The 22,209-nt window shown below is 45.1% G+C and overlaps 1 long non-coding RNA gene across 1 annotated transcript; it reads left to right on the top strand.

Annotated features, from left to right (window-relative positions):
* The first annotated feature begins 10,598 nt into the window (after positions 1-10,598).
* LOC134155699 (uncharacterized) lies at positions 10,599-13,162 on the top strand. Its single transcript, XR_009961682.1, has 2 exons — positions 10,599-10,823; positions 11,412-13,162. It is a non-coding gene; the product is annotated as an uncharacterized LOC134155699 (long non-coding RNA).
* Positions 13,163-22,209: the final 9,047 nt, after the last annotated feature.

Raw genomic sequence — 22,209 nt, 5'->3', positions numbered from 1 at the left:
ATTTTCGGTACCACCTCTAAACATTTCCTCTTGAAGAGATTGCTGGAGAAATGCCTTTGGAGGGGACGCGCTATTTGTGCATGGGCTTCTGAAACTTGCCCTAAATGGCTGCACAACTCAACCCCCTCAAAGGGCCACTGAGCTGCCCAGGGTCCCTGCCACCTCCTGCAGCAGCCAGGCACCATCTGCATGCAGGACCACAGAGGGTCAGCTGGTATCTAACCAGCCAGGTACCCTTTCTCTTCATCAAATTAAATCAGCCCCAGCTCTGAAGGAAGCTATGGCTTGGGCTCCAAAGTGGGCTGTAGCCCTCACTCAGCTGCCCTTGCCATCCACAGAGCTGGAAGTAGCAGTTTAATCTCACTGCACTGCGATTTCCCCATTTCCTGTGTATTTTGTATTCTATTAATGAACCCAAGTATTCTCACATGGGAAAGGCAGCCTTTGGGTTTCCTCCACGTGCTAAAGTGGTTAAACATGTGATGATGCATTATCTGGCAGAGGAGAATGGTTTGTGCTCTTTATTGTAAACTTCCTGGCTGCCCCGCTGCAAAGCAAGGGGCTACATTATTTGGAAAGAATAATGACTTTTGGGGCACATATTAGTTGCAGAAGTACTGTGTTTAAACCCCAAACAGCAGCTCCTCACCTCCCAGCTTAGCAGTAATGTGAGATTTCTGATGTCAACACCAGGCAAGTCCTTCTTTGCCTGCATGTGCCACTGCGTTTGTCTTATTGCAGTTCACAGGATCTGGCAGATCTCGGGGAGGAAGTCAGCCTCATTGCAGTGGTCTTCGTCAACCAGTAGCACAAGGGGCTGGTACATGAAAGCAGGACTCCATTTGAAACCATTTTCTTGTTCACTGTAGGCAATGGCTCATGTTATCTGAGGTCAGAGTAGAAATGTCTTTAGGTGTAGGAGGCTGGGAAGGGAGCTGCTGACATCTAGCTGGGTAAGGCTGGCAACTGTGGTCTCCTCTTATGTCATTCTAATGGCTATTTCAAAATCTTTTAGATTTTAGTTGATCTGGAAGATCACAAATTTGTCCAAAGCTTTGAAAAACTTGCAAGTGTTATAAAATTATATTACCCAACTGGGGAAAATTTTGGCTGGCATGTCTTCCAGTGCATTGTTCCAGCTGCAGAGACCCCAGCATGGGGTCTACAGGGCTTTTGACAAAGTCTCCCTGCATTCATAGCAATAGAAAGGTGCTATTTCTCAAACTGCTCCAAGGTCAGGGACTATCAGTATCTGCTAGTTCAAGTCCTTCTTTGAATGTCAAAGAAACCTTCTTCAACATGATGATGCTAGGACTAAACTCTCCAGCTATAATTGATTAGGAACTTTCACAGAAAGGATCACAAAGCACTTTGTGAGCTACACGCTGAACGTGCAGCTGCACTGAGCCTTTCTGGGACAGACAGCAGTGGAGGTGCAGGCGGTCAGCAAACACATGGGGCAGGAGAGGAAGTGCCAGCGATTCCTGGGCAGACATCTGCTCCTGCCAAGTATGCCATTGGGCCTTTAATATCCCCACAGAGCAGGTATTTTTGAAGTCTTTGCTAGACCTTAGGAAGAAACCCCCAGATTTTTAAGGTCTTTCTAGGCAGATATACAGAACAGAAGAAGAGCAGGTCCATTTAGGTCATTCCTGCCCCACAAGGGTGCTGGCGCAATCCATTAGTGGGTCAGTGTATTAGCTGAACATTTCGGGCAAGAGCGGTAGTGGTGTTCTCAACTTCATCTATTTTTATCAAAACACATGGGTTGCTTTGAGTATCGATGCATTTGGCACCCAGACGTATCCACCCTGTAATTGTTCCCGGCTGCACACACACCCTTTGCCCTGACCGCGGTGAGGAGGGCAGGGGAAGGACCTGCAGCGAAAAGAGGATGTCTCTGCTCAGAACATGGACATTTTGACAGACTCCCATCTCACACTGGAAACGCTTTGATTTCATTTCCTCTGCAGAACATAAACAGATTTTGAAACCTCAGAAGCTGCCATGTAACAAACCGGTTGTTCCCCAGCCAGCTCTAATTACAGCTTGTGACCAGCCCTTGCCTATGGAAATTAGAATTTACACAGGGGAGGACTCTGGCTCTAAATAGGTTTGTATGGAGAAATGTGACTTATCACCATGTTTTTAAGCAAAGGTAACTCTAAGGTTTAAGGGCTTTTAAGCTACCAGCAAATACCCTAAAAAAGTGTCATATGCATAGTGTAGTAATGGGAAGGACTGATGTGAATATGGCAAGTGATGTAAGTATGGCAATGCCCTCTTTCCTCTGACTTTCATTCCCAGGAGTGTGGGGAAATTTTCCCACATGCCCCGGCATGGAATGGCCACCCCAAGGTGGCTCTGAGCAGAGCTTAGAGAAACGATGTCTCCTTCTTCATGTGGGCTGGGTGCTTCCTTCACCCACACCCCTTTCCATCAAAGCCACAGGCTGAGGCTTTCAGAGTTCTCTTGGAGATTTTAATGTCAACAAAAAGAAAAGAGAAATGAGGCATCCAAATCCCACAGACAGCTTTGGAAATACCATCGCTGTTTTCTGGGCATCTTATGAGCTCAGATGTGCTGACAGACTGGGCAGAATTAGGGAAGAACAAGAAAGATTGTGAGGTGCTCAGGCAGAGGGGCTTGGCCATAGTGGGAGGAGGACTGCATTAATGCAGGAGTTGCATTAACTGCTTTTAAAGAGCAGAATGTCCAAGGGGAAAGAGGTGGCCGCTGTTGAGTGAAGCAAAAGTCAATGTGGCAGCACACCAAGAAGCCTTTCCTCAGTGTGAACTTCAACCTGTTGTGAAACCGTCCCTCTGGGGAAGCGCTCAGTGAGAGCAGGGCTGGCTGGAGCCCTGGGCAGGCCCGGGAGGATGTGCCCCACAGTGAAATAAAGCTCAGGGGAGAGTAGGCATACCTCAGCTCTCTGATTTATCTGATCACATCAAAGCAACCCGCCCTGCAGGGCTCAGCGCAGGCACTGACATGACCGGCAGCCAGGTTTTGCAGAGCAGGAGCAGGAACACCCGAATTTGCAAATGGTTGCTTGAGTTACAACAGCAGCACACAGACCCATTGTACGTACATGTGCTAAATCTACAGGCCGGCATTTTATTTCAGGATGGGGGCTTCGCCTAAAAGAAAATGTTAATTTCACTGCCTCATACAAAGTAAGTTGATGGCACTGCCAAGGATTTATAAATATAGGACTTCTCTCAAAATAATCAGTGCTGCTCTTGACCTGAATTCAGGCTGTTAAGTTTTTCATCCCCTCTCATGATGATTTTATTTTATCATCCCTGCCACTACATGGATTTTTCTGCAGTGACTAATTTTGAAGATGGTAAGCTCACTGCTGAAAAATAGCTTCAGAAATGTATGGTTATCAAGAGTAATAGGTGCCAAAGGCACAAATCTTACAGCTGGGTGAGGGGAAACGATGACAGTCGTCTGAATACAAAATTACTTGCATCCCATCTTTGTCTTAGTGCTTCTGTACAAGAAAAACAATCTCTTCTTTTAAGTGCCTAAGGAATAACATCATAAACAAAAAAAACTTCCAAGTTGCTGTTAAATTTCCTTTGTGGTGTCTGTAGCAATCCCTCAAAAGGGTTAGCTCTGAGTATTTATTTTGCAAGGGTAACACAGGAAACGGTTGCAACTATGTTGGGTAAGTACACAGCTTGTTTTTTCAATGAATTCTTTGTGTATTCGATTGCCATTAATACTTCTGCATTTTGGTGTATCAAAACAAATATATCTGGTACAAACGAACAAAGCACTGAATTCTTTCCTCAGAATTGACACTTTGAATAATCTCAACCAGTATCAAGTTGGCTTAAAAATGAGGGTCATCGTTTGGAAGGAAAATTGCCTGGATTATTCCACATTTTCCCAATATGAAGTTTTGAATTTAAAATCTCAATAATATTTAGAAATTCCAATGTGTTTATCCTTGGTCTGCACTCTACAGTGCAGTTCTACTTCACCGTTCAGGAAGAACAAGTGTTATGTATGAGACCCATCATGACTCATCTCATATACCTGAAATACCCTGAGAAATCACCGCAGACCTTTTTTATTGCAAGAAAAAATATAATTCCTTTCTGACAGAAGATAAATAAAGCTATCATGTTTTGCCAACAGAAAATCTTCAAACAGAGAAAGAAGAGATCACATTCCTCTGATCATCTCTTCATGTGTCATTAATTGTTATGATAATTCCATTTCCAAATCCTTTGGTATCTGAAAACCTTTGCAACTGTCATCTTTAAAGGCATAAACCAGAGGCTGCTTCTCCCGAAATCCTCATGTTCGCCCCACTGGCTCTTAGGCTTCTCTTTTTGCATGTTTGTGGAGATTTGGGGAGTTTCCAGCCCAGCAAGCAGCAGGGCTTGTTGGTCTTAGGGCAGATGCTTCCAAGATGCAGTGGAAGCTGGGCACACATGTTTCCAATTATCATATAATGAAAACAAAATTAAAAAATCACATTTTTAGAGGTTTCCAGATTTAGGCCTAAGTGTTTATAAAACTGGCTTCAGCTTTTAAGAATGTATTTCCTGGCTTTGAATCCCTGCTGTTTCTGGAGCTTCAGCACTGGAGCAGTTCAGAGCAGGAGCTGGTACCCATCACTCCATTACAGTATCACAGTATCACAGTATGCTGGATTTTACATTGGACTTTGCCTGTTCCAGTGTTCCGTCACCCTCACTGATTCCTTCTCAAGTTTAAGTGGAACCTCTTGTGTTCCAGTTTGCACCCATTACCCCTTGTCCTATCATTGTTTGCCACTGAGTAGAGCCTGGCTCCATCCTCGTGACACTCCCCCTTTATATATAAAAAATAGATTTAAGGTCACCCCTCAAAACTATAAAGACCCAGCTGTTTTCCTCATAAAACTGGTTGCTTCTCTCTCCAGCTTTCCTTCTTGAAGAATGTATTTCCACCAGGGCAGAGTGGCTTTGAACTAACCACCGCCCTTGTTGATTTCATGCTCTCTAGCAGGTCGTTCCCCAACCTATACTGGAACCTGGGGTTGTTCCTGCCCAGATGCAGGACTCTACACTTTCCCTTGGCCCAACTCTCCAGCCTGTCCACTTTGGCAGCACAGCCTTCTGGGATCCTCCCAGCTTAGTGTCATCTGTTTCTGGAGCTGGTCAGACACTGTTACAGGCCTCCAACTAGCAGTTCAGAGCAGGAGCTGGTACCCATCACTCCATTCACATTGTGCCAGGGATGGATGGGCTGTCCCTGGCACCAGCCTGCCTTTTCCACCAACTGCAACACCTTTATAAAACATGGGATTTAATTTTATATCATTCCAAAGGAGAAAAAAAACTTCACTATTTTCCAGTCTCTGAAGAGGCTTTGGCCAGCCCAGGTCAGGAGGCACATTTGTGTTCAGCAGTGTAAGAGCTAAAAGCCAGAGTATCCTCAAGATCACAGTGTGGGGAAGCAGGGAATGAGGACAGAAGGGTCCTGTCTTGGGACACTGTCCTGGATCACTCTTTGACATGACTTCCTTCACGTTTTGTTCAGACCCATTATAAATAACGTAAAAAAGCACCAGTTCAGTCATTCTAAGTAGAGTGACCTGTATATTAAAGTTTTAAACACATCTCCTGTCCTTCTTGCCCTCTTTGTTTTTCTGCTTCTTACGTGAGTGGTGAGAACCAGTGTTATATTTTATTTTCCTTCATTTCAGCATTTGATCTATCTCCACAGAAAGCTGCAGTTGTTCCATAAAACCAGTCACTGAGGTAAATAATAGCAATCTTATCCCATAAACCTGCTGAAACTATTGAAATACATTAAAAGATTAGAGCAATCCTTATTAATATAAATTACAAGAAAAGAGAGCATTAGCTGAATCTGTTATAAAAAAGGAAATATTTTCTGAGTTGATTTTAATTTCAAATAAATAATAGAAAGAATCTTTCTAGGGACATGAAGGATAGTTTTATAACATCAGTCTATCAGAAATAATGCCCCATTGGCTCTGTTCTCTGCCACGCACACTGAAATGTTCAGACTCTAAAGCGCTGGTTTCTCTTCTTCAGATACAGGGGGGGAGCATTGATAATAAACATTTCATATGAGTACAGAGACCTTTATCAAAGGAAAAGCTGCATAATGCATTTTTAGCATTATTATTATAGTAGTACTTTTACACAATTATTATTTGATGTTTAGGTTTGCTTGAGAGGGACATCTGAAAAAGATCTGCTAAGTCAAATCCAATGCTTTTAAAAAGCACTCAATGAATTCTTCTTGTGTGTTTATGTTGAGAGGTTATTTATTTGCAGATCATCTGTCATTTTTCATGCAAAATGTTTGGATTTTTTTAATTCTATTAGTAAGATTACTTGTGCAATGATTATATGTTTTCCTATACAGGCAGTCCTGCAGGAGCTTCCTGCATGTTGATTCAGTGCTTATGAAATAAGCCTGCTTGTCCTCCCTGAAGACCATTTTTGTCTTCATCAGCGGAGATACAGATACAGCCCTTGCTGAACATGCCCAATGCATCTGCACATCCCAGCGCACAGGGACCTGGGTAGCCTCAACCACACTGTGCTGCTGGTACATTGAGGGATTTGGAGATACGCTGTTGGAACCAGGGTTTTGAGCTCTCCCATCCACAGGGCCCTTTGGAATGACCCCACCATGTTTAGGTAAAGCCTGACCTCCCGAAACACTTACCATCTGGGCTGTGTGGAGCCAGATCCTGCTTTGTAGAAACCAAACCTGGCTTTTCTCCCCTACTATTGATAGAAGTTTTCCATTCCCTAATTTCCTCAGGAATTCCTGCGAAACTCCCAGAGAAATTACATACGAGAGAGGACAACCACTCCAGGTCAACTCAAATACTTTGCCTCAATAACATGGCAAATTTTCGTGCCCATTCGTTCCTCCCATGTCACCACACGAGAGCTGGGAGGCTGACACTGTGCCCAGACCACTCTGCTTGCAGCACTTTTCCTGCGTGAAGGGAAAGTAATAGCAGTGCCGGGATGGGGAAAGGCCATATCCTGCACTTCCCCCATCCTTCCCAATCCAGTACCCAGCTGGTCCATATCCATCACTGCAGGGTAATGGCCAGGAAAACTGCTGGGACAGGCAGATCATTTTTCACCAGGGGATTCAGTTCAGGCTCTGTCTACATCATCCCTGCAGTTTAATTTAATCGACAGAACATTAAACCATGTCACATTTCTATTAAAAATAAATGGTACAGACCAGACATCTGACAGTCAGGCAGGAGGAAGGATATTTTTTTTTGTCTTCCTCCTCTTTTAACTCTCTTTTAACTCTTCAAAGGCTGTTGGAGCCAGGGAAGCCAGTAATACATAAAATGTCACTTCAAATCGAGGAGTTTATCACTTCAGCTCTCCTTTCCCCCTCTTCCTGGGCCAGTCAGTGTCTGTCAGCACAACCCCATCACTCATTAATGATGAGGCAAGAGATGAGGCAGTACTTGGGTGATCTGACAGTTCAGGCTCTGGTTTTTACATATTGCCTGTCGCAGAACTTGTCAGACATTTTGGGTAGAAAGAGCAGAAATGAGTAATGGAGGCATCTGATTATAGCCATAAAATGCACCCAACCCCAAAAGGATGCATAGCTGCTCCAGAAACCCCAAGCAGATATTTTAGGGCTCTTACGGACTCCAGGGCTAGTGAGGCTGCTGCCAGCAGTAATAAAGTCCCACAATCTAATCTCAGCGTATCCCCAGCCCCAGTGACTGTTTTATTTGGGCAAGGTGTGGAGGGCAGAAATTCCCTTTGTTTATGTTCACCCCCAATGGCAGGGTTGAGCAGAAACCCAGCAATTAAGGGCTGTTGTTAAATCTTAATTTTATCGCTGTCCCCTCAAGGGATCAGTGTGAGTGCGGTTTCCTACACTCGTCAGGGTTTCTTCAGGGGACAGCAGCATTTTAAGGTCCCCAGGCTGTCATTGCATAGCTGTATTAGACAAAACACTTAAAACTATACCTTTGTCAACCAGAAGAAGTGGAGGTGGATGGGAAATACAGGGACATCTTGTAAGCCAGTATTGCTGCACTGCAGCATCCACTCCTCTGCCCCTCGTAAGCCTGCTTGGTTTCCTCCTTGAAGTGTGGGCCTCAGAAAACAGAGGAATTTCTTGTTCCTTGCCTGATTTTTTCTTTATACCTGAATCTTGATAGCACTGACAACAGTTCTGCATTTTTCTGTGTTTCTGCAATGGGCAAATGGAGATCGTTTCAGGCTGGTTTTGAAGCAGTTGAGGAGTGGATTTCTCCTCCCACACTTAGACCTCTAAAACTGGGCATATATGTCCTGGAAGCAGGATGATCTGACCCCAGGTACTTGTGAGACCTGCATGTACACAGCGGAATGTCTTATGGCCAGAGAGAAGCATGCTGGACTGGCACCAAACTGTGCTCCAAGTTAGTTTGTGAGTGGTCACATCTCCAGCTGGAGATCAGACCAACCATGTGAAATGCAGACAATGAAGCTCACCAGGTTTGTAAACCAAGACCAACACAAGGAGTTGTAAGACTAGGCTGTCCAAGCCAGAAACCTCACCCCTGACAGCCCAGCTTGGTCAGCCCTTGATGACCCTGAGACAGCTAAGCCTCCATTTAATCAGGAAACATCAGATCCTGCGTTCTTGCTTGGTCATCCCAGCCAAGGCCAAACTGACACAAGGAATTATGCTGAGACTGGGTGAAAATTTCTGTTTGTGGTGCTGACTGAGAGGCTGAGGGCACTCAAAAGGGGAGAGCCAGGACTGTCATGGAGCAGTGAAAAACTAGCGGCTTTTAATGCTTCTTGTTTATTTTTTCCAGTTACTTGGAATGCCTTCTTTCAAGAATTTTGTTTTCTTTTCTGTTTTATTGGGATTGCCTCTGTTTCAAATTTTTAACAGTCAAAAATAAGGCATGTTTATCTCTCTCAAATATTTTTCACAGGTGTTTTCATTCAAGTGCATCCAAAGAACCCAACCTGAATTAACCAGTCTGACTAGGCAGTTTTTAGATAAAAGCAAGGGCCAGGAGACATTCCTGGTTTTGCTGCTGCTCGACAGTGCCCACTGGGAGCCTCATGCTGCTATTCACTGAAAGTCATAGGAAACTGTCCCAAAGAATTAGCCCCTGCTCTAGCTGGATCCCTCCTGCCCATTTATCAGAGGATGCCTGATGATACTAGCAACATCTGAGCAGTACTGGTTCATCTCCTGTGGTTTATATGCAACTACAGAAGGGGCAGTTCGTGACCAGCCACTGCTGAAAGTGATGCCTGCTCTGTCATGCTCATCCTTGCCATGCTGCCAGCACCCACCGGCAATGTCTTCTCTTCCTTCAATCACAGCGAAAGGTAAGGAGCCATTTCACTTGATCTGAAGAAAGCTTTGAGTCAGTTAACTGTAGCATATTAATTAACAAACTTCAATACCAAGGCTCCTCTGATGCAGCTCTCACAGGGTTTCAAAGCTGCTGTGCAGGAGGAGGGAGGGGACGTAATTCCTGTATATGGGGATGTTCATGTCTCTTGGTCCTTCACCATCATGGAGATACAGCATCGTATCTGGACCACCAGCTGGGGTGGTGGTGTGAGGTCCTGGGAGGGGATGGAGCTACAGTGAGCTGGGGCTGGGCATCCTCCATCCAAGCCAAGCCCATACTTGCATTAACTTGCAGCCCTGAGAAGGGGTTTCTTGCTATGGTCTGACTCTGAATTTTTAAGGATAGGAAAACTTGGGTGACAGCAACCGATCTGCAAAGTGTCTGCCCTGCTGCCCCACATCCCAGCTTGGCTGCATGCTCATTTGCATCTGTCATGCTTCTGCGGTTCTGTCCTCCTGCAGAAACCTGAACTAAGGGAAAATGGGACAGAGGATTATAGCAAAGTCATCACTGCCCCAGTACATGGTGAGAGCAGGTCATGGAAATTGGGTCAGCTTCTTCTGGTGCAAATCAGCATTCCTTTGCTGAAGCCAGTGGAGATAAAAAAGTGCAATAAAGACCAAAATTAGGTCAACCAGATACACAGCTCCTTTTATGCAGCAACCTAACCCTTTTCCTACTTCCTGCTATTCCTCCGCACAGCCAAGTAGGTCAGAAGGATCTCCTGTCAGACAGCTGGATCCACCGAGGTAGCTCTGAAATATTCTCCAAATCAGCAGGGTATCAAGAAAAAGCAATCCTGTTCCCTCCTCCCACCACAGTCTCTCCAGTTGCCCATCTGAGGGGGAAATGGGATCTCAGGTCGGGGATTAAAGTACTCTCCAAAAAGCTCAGTCTGGGCTGAACCAGAGGTAAACCTCATTTCTAAATATCCCATTAGTTGCACTTGCCGTTTGTACAGGGTTTTGCCATGGGGTGTGATTGCAAGGGACATCACAGACACAGCAAGGAGCTGCTCTGGTGGACCCCAGCAGCCCCTGAGCCACCTGCACTGCAGCCTGGTCCCCAAGCAGTAGCACATGTTAATGCAGAGACCTGCAGCCTCCCAGTGGTGCTGGTGATGGGGTGAGTTTTCCTTCCCCAAATCAGTGCTAGGCTGGTTGGCAATGACTCCTCTTTTTCTCTGCAGAGTCCTCTAATACACAAACTTATATACAAGTTTTACGTGCCTCAAACCAGTGAGACCAAAACAACCCCTTAACTCCCCCTGGAAAGGAAGCATAATTGAAACAAACTGGAAATAAAATTATTAGTGAAGCTATTTTCATTTGCCAGAAGCCGTGCCAAAAGGTAATTCTGAAGCTGGAGAAACTCTTCAGAGGACTGTGGTGGAGTCAGTGGAGCAGCACAGGAAGCACTAACATGGGTGAGAAATGGTCTTGAATCACTGAACATATTGTTTGAGCTGTAATGATTTTGTGATTGTGACTGAGAACTTTCTGCCTGACTCATAAAATAAATAAGGGTCCTGGAGCACCAAGGTTCTGTACCAGCAGCCAAGGAGATGAAATCATGAGACTCTGAAATTCAGAGCTGCTCCCAAGTTTGGCACCTCCCCTCTGCGGTGAGGAATGAAAGCCCTGTGCCAAGTCAGTCACAAATTATAAACGGTCCCAGAAATGGCAATGTCTTCTCCCCTCAGCCTTTTTCAATCTTCTCTTTTTCTCCTCTTAAATTGCTCCACATCTCATGTTTGCCGTATCTCAATATTGACGTGGAGTCTCTAGCTGTCTTCAGACCATCTGCAGTAGGTGACTAACATGTGTTAGCACCAGTTCTTCCACCGAGTGCCTATGGAGCTGGGATGTGACAGGCTGGATAGTCTGAATTGCTTATCACATTGAGATGTTATTGTAGTCACAACACCTACATGAGTGATAGTAGCAGACAGAATTTGGTCCAACAGCACTAAAAATGAATAATACTAATTTCCACAATTATTTACCACTCACAGGCAAATTAGTCATCTCTTTGCCATACCTGAGAGAGTAGATGCCACAAAATACCTTCAGTGCCATCTAGCTACTAAGCTACATGAAGAGATGAATTTGCAAGTAGCTCTAATTGCCACAAGGCTCATCAGTGGCATGATGTCCTGTTGCACCAGCTGATGCTCTGTCCTCAGGGGCCTAATCAGGATGGTCATGTAAGCCACAAAGATAATTTGCAATCATAAAAAATTCTGCTTTGAATGGATGTTTATCTAAAGTATGGCAAAATGAATTCCTCAGAATGAAGGCTAAATAAATAACTACCTTCACACACCCCAAACCCACAGGATATTTGTATAGGCACTCAGTATCGCCAGCCTCTCTGAGCAATTTGCCAAGAACAAACAACAACATTATTTGGCTTTAGCTTTTGTTTCATGAAGATGTATAGAAGCTATGAAAAATATCACCCTTACTGTCTACTTGTCTTGGGTTTCATGACATGTCTTCAGAATTACATGGACCCATTTTACTAGCGATGACTTTACTGACCATCTATGATGACTGCACCCATGATGTATGTCCACACCACAGCCAAACATACATTCTGACAGGCTGGTGGCAGGCTGGGAAGAGGGTGGCATAGCAAACCCGTACCTTTCCCTGGGTAACTCACACTGAATCATCACTGCATGGAACTGAAAATTGTGGCCACCGATCAGCCACGTGAAACATGCAGAAATGGAAATATGAACAGAGGGAGCACAGCCAGGGTTCCATCAGGCTCTCGACACAACAAGGAGCAGCTGCAAGTGGCAGAGGAATGAGCTGGTGTTTTGCTTTGTCCTCCTCTGGCCCAGATCATGGACCATTGCCACACAGTCTGATGTGTCCTGGACCATGCTAAAAGCTAAGAAAAGCAAAGCACAATTAATTTCAAAAGGATGTTGTTTTTATAACATACTGTACTTTGGTGTGGTTATTTCATCTATAGTGTAATTTGTCCAGATAAAACTTGTCTAGAAATGACCTTACAGTCTGGGTATGATGCTGATAGAGGATACATTCACACATGCTTATGCTCCCAGTGTCACAGCAGTGCTTGGCCAAGGATCAGCTCCACAGATGGAGCAGGCAAGTGCCCTTGTCCACTCTGCAGGTCTGATCCTGCTCTGGGTGCAAGCTCATGACAAGGTGAAATCAGTCCCACCAACAAGAGCACAAGGATAATCCCTGGCTGCGATGGCAACGCACTGCTGGCAGCAACACCAAACTTGTTAATGGCAGTGGGACATGTGTCAGAAGGGATCAGTGCCTGTCAGAGCACAGAGAGGACTTTTATCTCCTGTTTGGATGTTCTCACTACCTTAATGCTGAAGAATTTATCCAGGCAAGACCAGATTATCTCCAGGAGCAGTGTTGGCAATTTCACGGAGACCAAGTCAGCTTCTACCAGTTGGCAATCTGCCTGTATAGCCAGTCAGCGTGAAAGTTTTGAGAGCATACAAGTAATTGAAATTAGTGATGAGGAGGATATTTATCTTCGTATGGATGGACCTTGGCAGTGTGAAGTGGGTCTTAAAAGGAGCATCCGTGTGGCACCCCCAAGAGACTTCTAGTCAATACTTAAAGCTTTCACCGTAAAAGGTAGTTCCTAGCATGGGAAAAGCTGGCAGTTCAAGCAGAGAAGGGCTGCAGCCCTCAGGTGTCCCTCTGAGCTGGAATTACCATACAGACACTTAAGTAAAAATGAGAGTGGCGCTCAAACCTGACACCACATCTCAATCCAAGCTGTGCTGATTTACACCAGCCAAAAAAAGAGCTGACCTGCAGGGCCAAATCTGCCCCATGGCTATATCCAGGCAGCTGCGGTGATTTAAAAGCTCTGTCAGTGTCAGTCACCAGTGGGTCTCATTGAAAGCCAGATTTATCTTGTAATCTGCACGAGGAGGCGTAAACTGCTACTGCTGCTCCCATGCGAAATAAATCAGCCCAACACAGCTAGAGCTGGTAGCTACGAGGGCCAGCCCTCGCACTGATTTGTATGCCCTTATGCTACAGGCAGCGGTGGCCAAATGCCAGCCTTCCCTCTCACCTATGTGGTTGACTCCTCAAGTTAACATCAGAGGGATTCTGAGAGTAGGATGGCACCAGGGGTCAGTGTGGGGACCCTTTCGTCTGTGGGCTACAACCTACAGGTCTGCAAGCTCCTTGGGGGCTGGAACAGGCGTTTCGGTCAGGCTGCTGGTCCCTGTGCTGGAGTTGCCCCATGCCATGGTGGTGTGAACAAGAACAAGGGCTCCTGTGAGGAGTGTGAGAGGCATTGCTGTCCTGCTTGCGGAGGGGACCCCACTTTGCTTGGCAAAGCATGCAGGAATGCATGAGCCCCTGGGGTTATCTCAACATTTAAGCTCACAGTTATTTTAGGCATCCTTCTCTGATACAGAAACACAGGCTGCCAAAACTCAGGAAGAAAGATAGTAGTGTAATAACCACCAAAATGTAGTCACAGGGAATATATGCTCTCCAATTCTTCACATCCCTACTGTGAACTTATTATTTCAGCATCTCTCCCCTTTGAGATTTTTTCTTATCATATCAAATATTGTTGTTTTTTTTTTTTTTTTTTCAGTCCTGCACAGTGCAAACCTCCACCATCCCATTGCTGCCTTGGCACAAAGCAAACCCCACATGACACGGGTGACTGTTGAAGGCCACCCAGCAAAGGGAGTACAGGATTTTGGGGGTGCATTATAAAAATGGTGATTTCCACCAGTCCAATGGGGCCATAGCCATGGGCCATTGCAAGGGGTGATTCAGGAGCCAGAGTGAGGATGATGCTGTTTGCCGGACCATGAGAGGTGGGCTGGTGGAAACCCATGAAAGCCCACTCTGCTAAAACAAGTCTTCAAGAGTTGTGCTGGAGTCTGTGCATTCCTTGGTGTTGAGTGAAGCCACAGGGGTTTGGCAGAGCATTCACAGCTATGCCTGGTCCCTCCACAAATAGCATTGGCAATTTCAGGGAGTGAAATAACATCCTGGCACTGCCAAAAGCCACATTGATTATCAACAGTATAAGTAATCAAGTAAAAGCACTTTCCACAGCTGAATGACCAGATTGTGAAGCATGCAAAGAGTAGTAGCTAAAACTGATTGCAGCTCACGTGGATAATTTCTACCAGAATTACGTTATTGTATTAAAACAGTAATGCATAATGTATGGCTGTGCATCTCTGCAACAAACATTTTACATTTAATTTAGAAATCTCTGAGTCATTAGAAAAGTTCTCATTATGTTGCAAAGACCTTTGTGGAGTCAGCAATAGTAGAGTCTTTTAAAAAAAAGTTAATGATGAAGGGAATCAGATGGATGTAAAATACCTGAGCTGGGAATGGGAGTGGGAGCTGAGTGCTGCACAGCAGCCTGCCCTGCATGCCATCCTGCATGGGTCAGCACACTCCACGGGGAACTGGTTATGCTGTCTTTGGCACCCAAATTGTGCTGCTGCACCAGGACACTCCGTGTACTGTCAGGGAAGAGAGAAAGAGGCAATTTCTTGGGGCAGTTCAGCCAGTCTAACATTTAAATCATTTCAGGGTTGCCTTCATCTCTGTACTGGCTGCAGAGGTGGTAAAGCTCCTGGAGCAGATGCATGGAAGGCAGAAACACCCCACATGGGAGAGGACCTAAGGAAAAAGTGGAGGTCTGTGCTCTGCACTGGATTCTTGTGCAACAGGCTCATAGCAGCAGAGGAAAAATCAGTGTGTCTGATCCTGAAGTTCTTGCATATGTTTAACTTCCATGACAGTTAAATCCCTGTGCTTGCAATCCAGCTGGAATTGGCAACTAGGTAGAGTTGAACCCAACATACACCCAAGGTGGTTCCCATTGGTGCTTGATATGAGGTGTGGGCTGGTACACAGAGACGTCTGTAGTCACTGCATTCTACAGGAACAAGATTCACTCCATTCTGCATAAGTCACTCTCCTCCATGGGTTTGCTCATCTCTCCTTGCCACTATACAATAACCCTTTGCATTTCCCAGAGATCCTTTTCCTTCAGTAACCTACCACAGCTCCAGTGTGGGCAACACCACCACAAGGGAGCAGGCAAATGAATCTTGTTGTTCAGGTCCTTCCTTTGAGCCCTCTGTGCTGACTGCAGCTTCTCTGCTTGTCACTTCTCAGCTGGACACAGCAGTGACTTTGTCCAAAACATGGAGCTCAGTGCTTGATTCAACATGAAAACAACCTTCAGTTGGTGTCGTGGTTTAAACCCAGTCAGGCAACTTGTTTAAACCACGACAGTTGGGAACACAGGTCTGAATAGCCCATGTGATTGTTTTGTCATCTAGAAATAGGATGATCAAAATGTTGTTGCAGGTAAAGCCGCAGAACCTGGCCAGTGGTGTTGCAGAGTGCTTGGTGGACCCATAGGAAACACAGGTCCCTGAAATGAGTGTGCATTGGCCAGTCAGCAGAAGCAGCCTACAGACATGAACTTTGTTATTTCTTACATTCACATGCTTTTTAAACTGCTCTTTTTTTCTTCCCCCACATTTTATACCCTTTAATTTACTTGGCAATCTTTCCCCTCATGGACAATGAAGGTTTTAGAAGCTTTAGGATAATAAAACATTGGGAAAAAGAAAAGCAATGGGGTTTTCAAGTACTGTGCAGCATTGCATGTTGGCAATGTGGAGATAAAAGTGCTATTTCTAGCTCCTATGCTATTCCTCCCTGGGACCTTTTCCCCCTGCATGGAGGGGCTCAGGCTGCCACCCTCTCTGCAAAGGCACTTACTGTCCATCAAAGTACCTCATACAGCACAAAAGAGGCATTTTAATTATGAACGTGAGGAACTGGAGATCTTTATCGTTATCTAAACATTAGCAGATTTAATATTAATTGGTCTCAGATTCTTGTCCAACAGCTTGACAAAAAAGTCAGTCAATATTTAGCACAGCTACAGCATGCTATTAAGAGGGGGTTTTACTAAAGTTGTATTATAGGAAAAACCTGTAGAAATGACAGTGATTTCAGACTTCAGTGGATATTACTGGGAAACAGAGTGGCATATGCACTTCCCAGCTACCATCAGGTACTAAGAACATAACACACTTTACTCCTGAGATGTACACTTAGCTTTGGGTTAAAAATAAAGAAAGAAAGCAAAGCAAAGCATAGTGATTTTATGTGTTTAGCCGACTGGCATACTTGCTGACTTGGCAAGAAAGACAAAACAAGAGAGTTGATCCAGTTTAGCCCCTTGGAACAGGACTGTGTCCACTGGCCTCTCTCATGAGGGTCTGCCCAGCTGAGAGGGGAGGATTGCAGCCTGGGCCTGAGCCTTCTGCTGTTATGAATTACGATCACAATCAGTGTGGTATGTGAGTCAGCAGGAAGCTGTTTGGATGTGGCAGAAAAGGCAGTGTCATGGAAATGAGTCCAGCAACAAGGCTTCCTCTGTCACCTGGGAGATCACCCTGGCCATCCCAGCAGCCCCACCAGCAGTGCTGAGATAGTTGCCTGGGATAGCAGTGCCTGACCTGCCTGGCATGTGGATTTGGTGTCATAATGAAGTCATCAGTATCAGTTCCAGTTCTCAGCAGGAATGCCATGGAGGATGCCTGGCTTTGGGGCACTGTGGCACAGGAGACCCTCATCACTGGGGCTGCTGGGGATGGAGGCAGTGTGTGGACCACCCTCAACCTCCAGCATGCTCAAAGCGGGGATTTTGGTGGCCCTTGTCTCTGATTTGGGCAATCAAAGTGCGAATGCTGCGTGCCCTCTTACAGCCTTCCTGAATAAGCAGGGTGGGAGCATTGCGGGGACGAGGCTCTGCAAGGGGAGGGGATGGAGAAGAAAACATAGACATCAGGGTGTGTGCACGTGTGTGTGGCAGTTCAGGCACAGACCTCATGTCCTCGCTTTATTTATTCTGCGAAGTATAAAACCACATGGAAAATGTTTGAGGTTATCTGAATGTTGAAGTTAATGTTGCCTAAACAAATTATCTACTTCTGACTCATTTCTAAGAAACTTGATCTTTTGTGACCATGCTTCCTTTACAGTCATCAGTGAATTTTATATTATAAACCAACAGGACTTAATTTTCAGAGAAAGATACCTCCTGTGCATTTTGTGGGTTTGATTTAGCAGCAGGAAGACAATACCAAATAATTTGAGTCATAATAATTAATGAGGATATTCTGGAGTTTATAGTCATATCACACTGCCCACCATGAGTCCCCTTTGGGTGTTTTTATTTTTTTCACTGTTAACAAACACAAAGGTTGTATATCCTTACACCCAGTAACTGTCTCCATGCTCATGCTAACTTTACAGATATGCACTGCTTTTTAAAACCCATGAAAGGCCTTGACCTGTAAAATTCAATTTCAAATGGTAAAAATCCCCTGGCAACTGTAGACGCTGGGGACAAGCTAATGTGTTATGTTCTGTAACTCTGTTTTGAGTACTGGCTTGACCTGTAAGTGTTCTAGATACAGTCTAACTAAAATGGGTTTTATTATTTTCCATTAGTGCCTGCCACATGAAAATCAACTGGCAGTCCACAGGGGAAATAAAAGTATTTTCCTCCCCTAGATAACATCTGCTGCAAATGTAAACGGACCTTTTCCCAGCCCCCTCCTTCATTCTGCTTCCTTCCAGCCCTCTGATGCTATCACATTTCCCAAGATTTGTGCTTTGGATGTAAGACCCAAGGGAGGGCAAGAGCAGAAGATGCTCCCCTGCTCCACAGGACCTGATGCTGTGGTAGGGTGATGCTTCGTCAAACCCCTGGCCCAGGAGCTGGTTGCGGAGATGCACCACTGTCGTGCCAAACCATGGCAGCACAAAGGAGTGCGTCTGAGTGGTGTTTCCCATATTTGCAGTCAGACTCACTGAGACTAGGAACTTTATTTTTTCTCTGTGCTAGGCACAGTCATGCTGCTGTGCAGACCTGCGCACCTCAAGTACACCCCATGTCGCATGAGCACATGGCTTCTTGCAGGCACCATGGGCTGATGTTCTGCCTGTCCCAGACTCATAATGTCACTCTCCCAATAAGGACACCCTGCAGCCACAGCCTGACCCTGCCTGGTGCTGCCTCTCCAATCCAGGAGAATCGTGTCCCCTTGTGCTCTGCTTGACACAACTTTTTCTGCCACTCCCCAGAGAGTGCTTCCCAGCAGTGCCCACCAAGCTCATTTGCCCTCCTTTCATTTCTTCAAACTTCACTTTCTTCTTAAGGCAAATTATTCAGTAAAAAAAATCCCCCAGCATTAAAACCTGCCTCACGTCGTCTTGTCTTAGTAAAACAATGACATTTTCCCCTCTTTGATGCTCAGATCTAGCTCTGCAGGAAATTTTACTATCATGACTCTTTTCATCTCTCTCCTGGTTTGAAGATAAATGGTCCTTGGACTCTTCTGGACGTGCATAAATCACAAAAGCAATCTACTAAGAGATCTGCCTGTGGCACTGACTTCAGCTGGAATTGAAAAGGACAGACAAAAATACCCATAGAGCTTACTCAACAGAGCTAGGGTAATCCAGTGTCTTATCCTTTCAGCAAGTACAACCACAGCCTGGAGAAGAGGATAATGGTGGGACCACGGCATTGGGGGATGATGGTCCTGGGATGCCATCCTTGGAGCTACCAAGTATCACTGAGGGAACCACAAAATTGGGTGACTTCTAAGAAAATGGGACTCACTCCCAAAGACAAGCCCTGGCACATCCACCCAGGCCACCAAATTTAGTCCTGGATGTCAGATGCATGTGACACCACCCCATTCATAACTACATCCAGCTCTGCCTGGAACTTGGTGGGGGATGCCCTGCAATCAATCTCTGAACAAGAGGCTGAGGCCAGAGACGTGTTACTTCTGGGGACTCAGGTTTGGGGTTTAGAAGAGGCAACACACCTTATATTGCAAAGTGGTTTCAGCCTTTGCTGAGGTTTTATATGTAGGATGGAGAAATCAAATGGTTGCTGCTCTGTCAGTCTCAGCATCAGTTTTTCTACTCTCAGAAACTCCCCCTGAGGATCTGATGGGACAGAGGTGACAACTAAAGCACTAGAAACTTGGTTTGGGAATGGAGCAAGACCTCTTCTGCTTGGAAACTTTATTAAAACCACAGGGAAAGAACGGCAGTACACGGCCTGGGGAAAAGCAGGTGGTTAATCTCACATCTCCTCACTTGAAGCTGATTTGGCCAAAGTGGAGCAGGGAGTGTGAGTGGAAAACATCCTGTACCCTGAGCTTGCTTGAGAGGTGACTATAGGGTGGGCAATGGTGGCCAGCTCACAAGCTGACAGAGCAAACATGGCTTCAGCTGAACCTGGAGTAAAGCAAAACCTCTGTTGCATGGAGGTTTGGGTACTAACAAGAGCATGGTCCTTGTACCCAGGCCTGCGTCCCAGGGTGCTGGTGGGTGAACAGCTGCAGAGAACACTGCTCCAGCAGCCACTGATGCAGCAAGCAACTGCTCCTGGGTGACTTGTGCTTTTCCGTGGGTGGGACTGTGGGCAGAAGACCTATTTTTGTGTCTCCCCTTGCTTTCACCCTATTGCAACAGGATACCGCAAGCCCCATCAGCCCTAAGCAAAGCATGTGGCATTGCTAATGTAAAGCACTGCAAGTTTGTAGGCAAGCAGATGGGGTTTCTCACTTCTTTTTTTTTCTTAAGCAAATTTTTAAAGCTCTATTAGCCAATTAGTTGTGTTGTTCATTGGTCTTTTTAACTTGAGAACATCTGCCGAGATCATTCAGGTAGTGTTGTTCTCCATTAACAAAGGCATTATCTTGAAACACAGATGCTAGTGTCACTCTGCTTCTTCCAGTTTGATGCAGCATTCATGATCCTGTTTCTAGTCATAAGACTCCAATCCAGAGCAAAAGATCTTGGTGTATACACATACCTAGGTCATAAAATAGTTTTTAACAATACAGCATTGGAACCCAGTACAGTGATCACCCTACAGATAAGTTAGCAAGTAGCACATGTGACAGCTGTGACATAGGCACACATGGCATAAGGCATAACAATTTATGAACCCCTAGCCTTGCTCCATCTCTCTTGGCATTGCATGGGTATCCCTCACTTTCCCATCCACTTTATTTAGCTCTGAACACCTTCATTTGAGAAGAAGAGAAACAGGAGCCAGAATGTTTCATGAGAAGTATTTCTTGGACTCTTTTTTTCCATCATGGAGCTTCAAAGAGAAGCAGCATCTCTTTCTGAGCTCTAAGCCCTTAAGAGATAATAAAATCAATACTTTAAAGCTCTTCATGCAAGTCTAGGGATTCCCATGTTAGGGTACCTCTACCTAAGCTTGTGAAAATCAGGACTGATTTTCACAGCTGCTTGGGTTTTTCCCTCTCTCTTTTCTGACTTGGAAAAACTTGGAAGTGTTTGTGTGGCATTTTCTACATGTGGAATTACTGATCTAATTTTGGTTTCTTCTATCCTTTTTTTTGTGTACAGCCAAATAACAGCCTCTCGTCACAGTGTATTTGTAGGAAATGACAAAGGGACATCAGACAGGAATGAAACTTTGTGAGCAGAAGGAGGACTGTCAGAGTAAATGGCTTTGACTTAGTCAAAGTCTTCCATGAGCCCCCATGGTGGCCCCCTGCTCTGATTCAGTCAGAGCAGCCCACAGAGTGCCACAGGAGGGGCAGCAGGACAGGGGCATTAACCTAGAGATGGGGTCAGAGTCATGCACTTGGATCTTTTTCACAAACCAAGTGTCTTGATTTGGCAGAAATTTCTTTTTTCTTTAGGTAATTTTCAATGAGAAAGGCTTACTTCAATACTTCAAGGCTTACTGAATTGCTCATAGGAATGAGTGGTAGTAGAGTTCAGCAGCTGGTCCAGGAGGCTTAGATACTGGCCAATACCAACTTTCTTGCTCAGATGGTTAGGTAGGTGTTTTCAGAGCTGGAAGAATACAGACCCAGCCTTCATCCCACATCCAGTTGTGTGTCTGTGATTTATCACACAAATTTCTGTGGGCCCTAGGGTGCACTTTTATTAAAATGTCCTTTTTCTCTAACTCTAGAGGATGGGTTACAAAACATACTGAGATTTGTTTTCCACTCTTTAGGGCTTCCAGAACTTTGTGCTCATTTATCTTATGTTATTTTTCTTTCTATTTGTGGTTTTGAGGTCATGGCTCCAGAAATGTTAACTCTTCAAGTGAAGTTCAGAGCCAAACCCAAATTCCTCTTGGAGGAAATACCAAAATTTCTACTGATGCCTCACAGCTGAAAAACATGGACATAAATGCACAGTAATAGATCTATCTCTTTGACCAAAAGGTACCTCAGCAAAGTTATGTACTCATGAAAAATGCTGTTATGATAGTGTTGGGTGGATAGCGCGAACAAACACAAACTTTCCCACAAATATTTGCTTGTCTTAAATTAATCTGCTGGCTCTGCGTATGGCTTGGCAGAGTTTATTTTCCACAAGTATTCCAGTGAAAGCTTGTTGGCAAGAATAAAGATAAAAATCAGTCAAGGTAATGTCTGAGGAAAATAGTTTTGAAGGTCCATTTTAAGGCCAGCAACTCTAATACCCTACTATTTTCATGCCTTTGGACTTACCAGCCCCAAGGAAAGGGCAGCATTCCCCTTGGAGGATGCCAGGCTTGGGGATGTGGCTCTGAGGCATGAGTCAGATCCTCATTTACCCTCTGCTCTGGGGAAGATGTTGATTAACCAGTGACAACTGGAGAACTGACTGTATTTTCATGGTCAGAGGAAAAGGACTCTAGAAATGCTTTTCCCCACTTGCTGCCTTTGC

The sequence above is a fragment of the Pezoporus occidentalis genome, unplaced genomic scaffold (genome assembly GCF_034315485.1).
Source record: "Pezoporus occidentalis ecotype Australia unplaced genomic scaffold, CSIRO_AGI_Poc_V1 ctg8, whole genome shotgun sequence".
Taxonomy (NCBI): domain Eukaryota; kingdom Metazoa; phylum Chordata; class Aves; order Psittaciformes; family Psittacidae; genus Pezoporus; species Pezoporus occidentalis.
The sequence above is the reverse complement of the archived record's forward strand: the minus strand, read 5'-3'. Positions and strand labels throughout refer to the sequence as shown.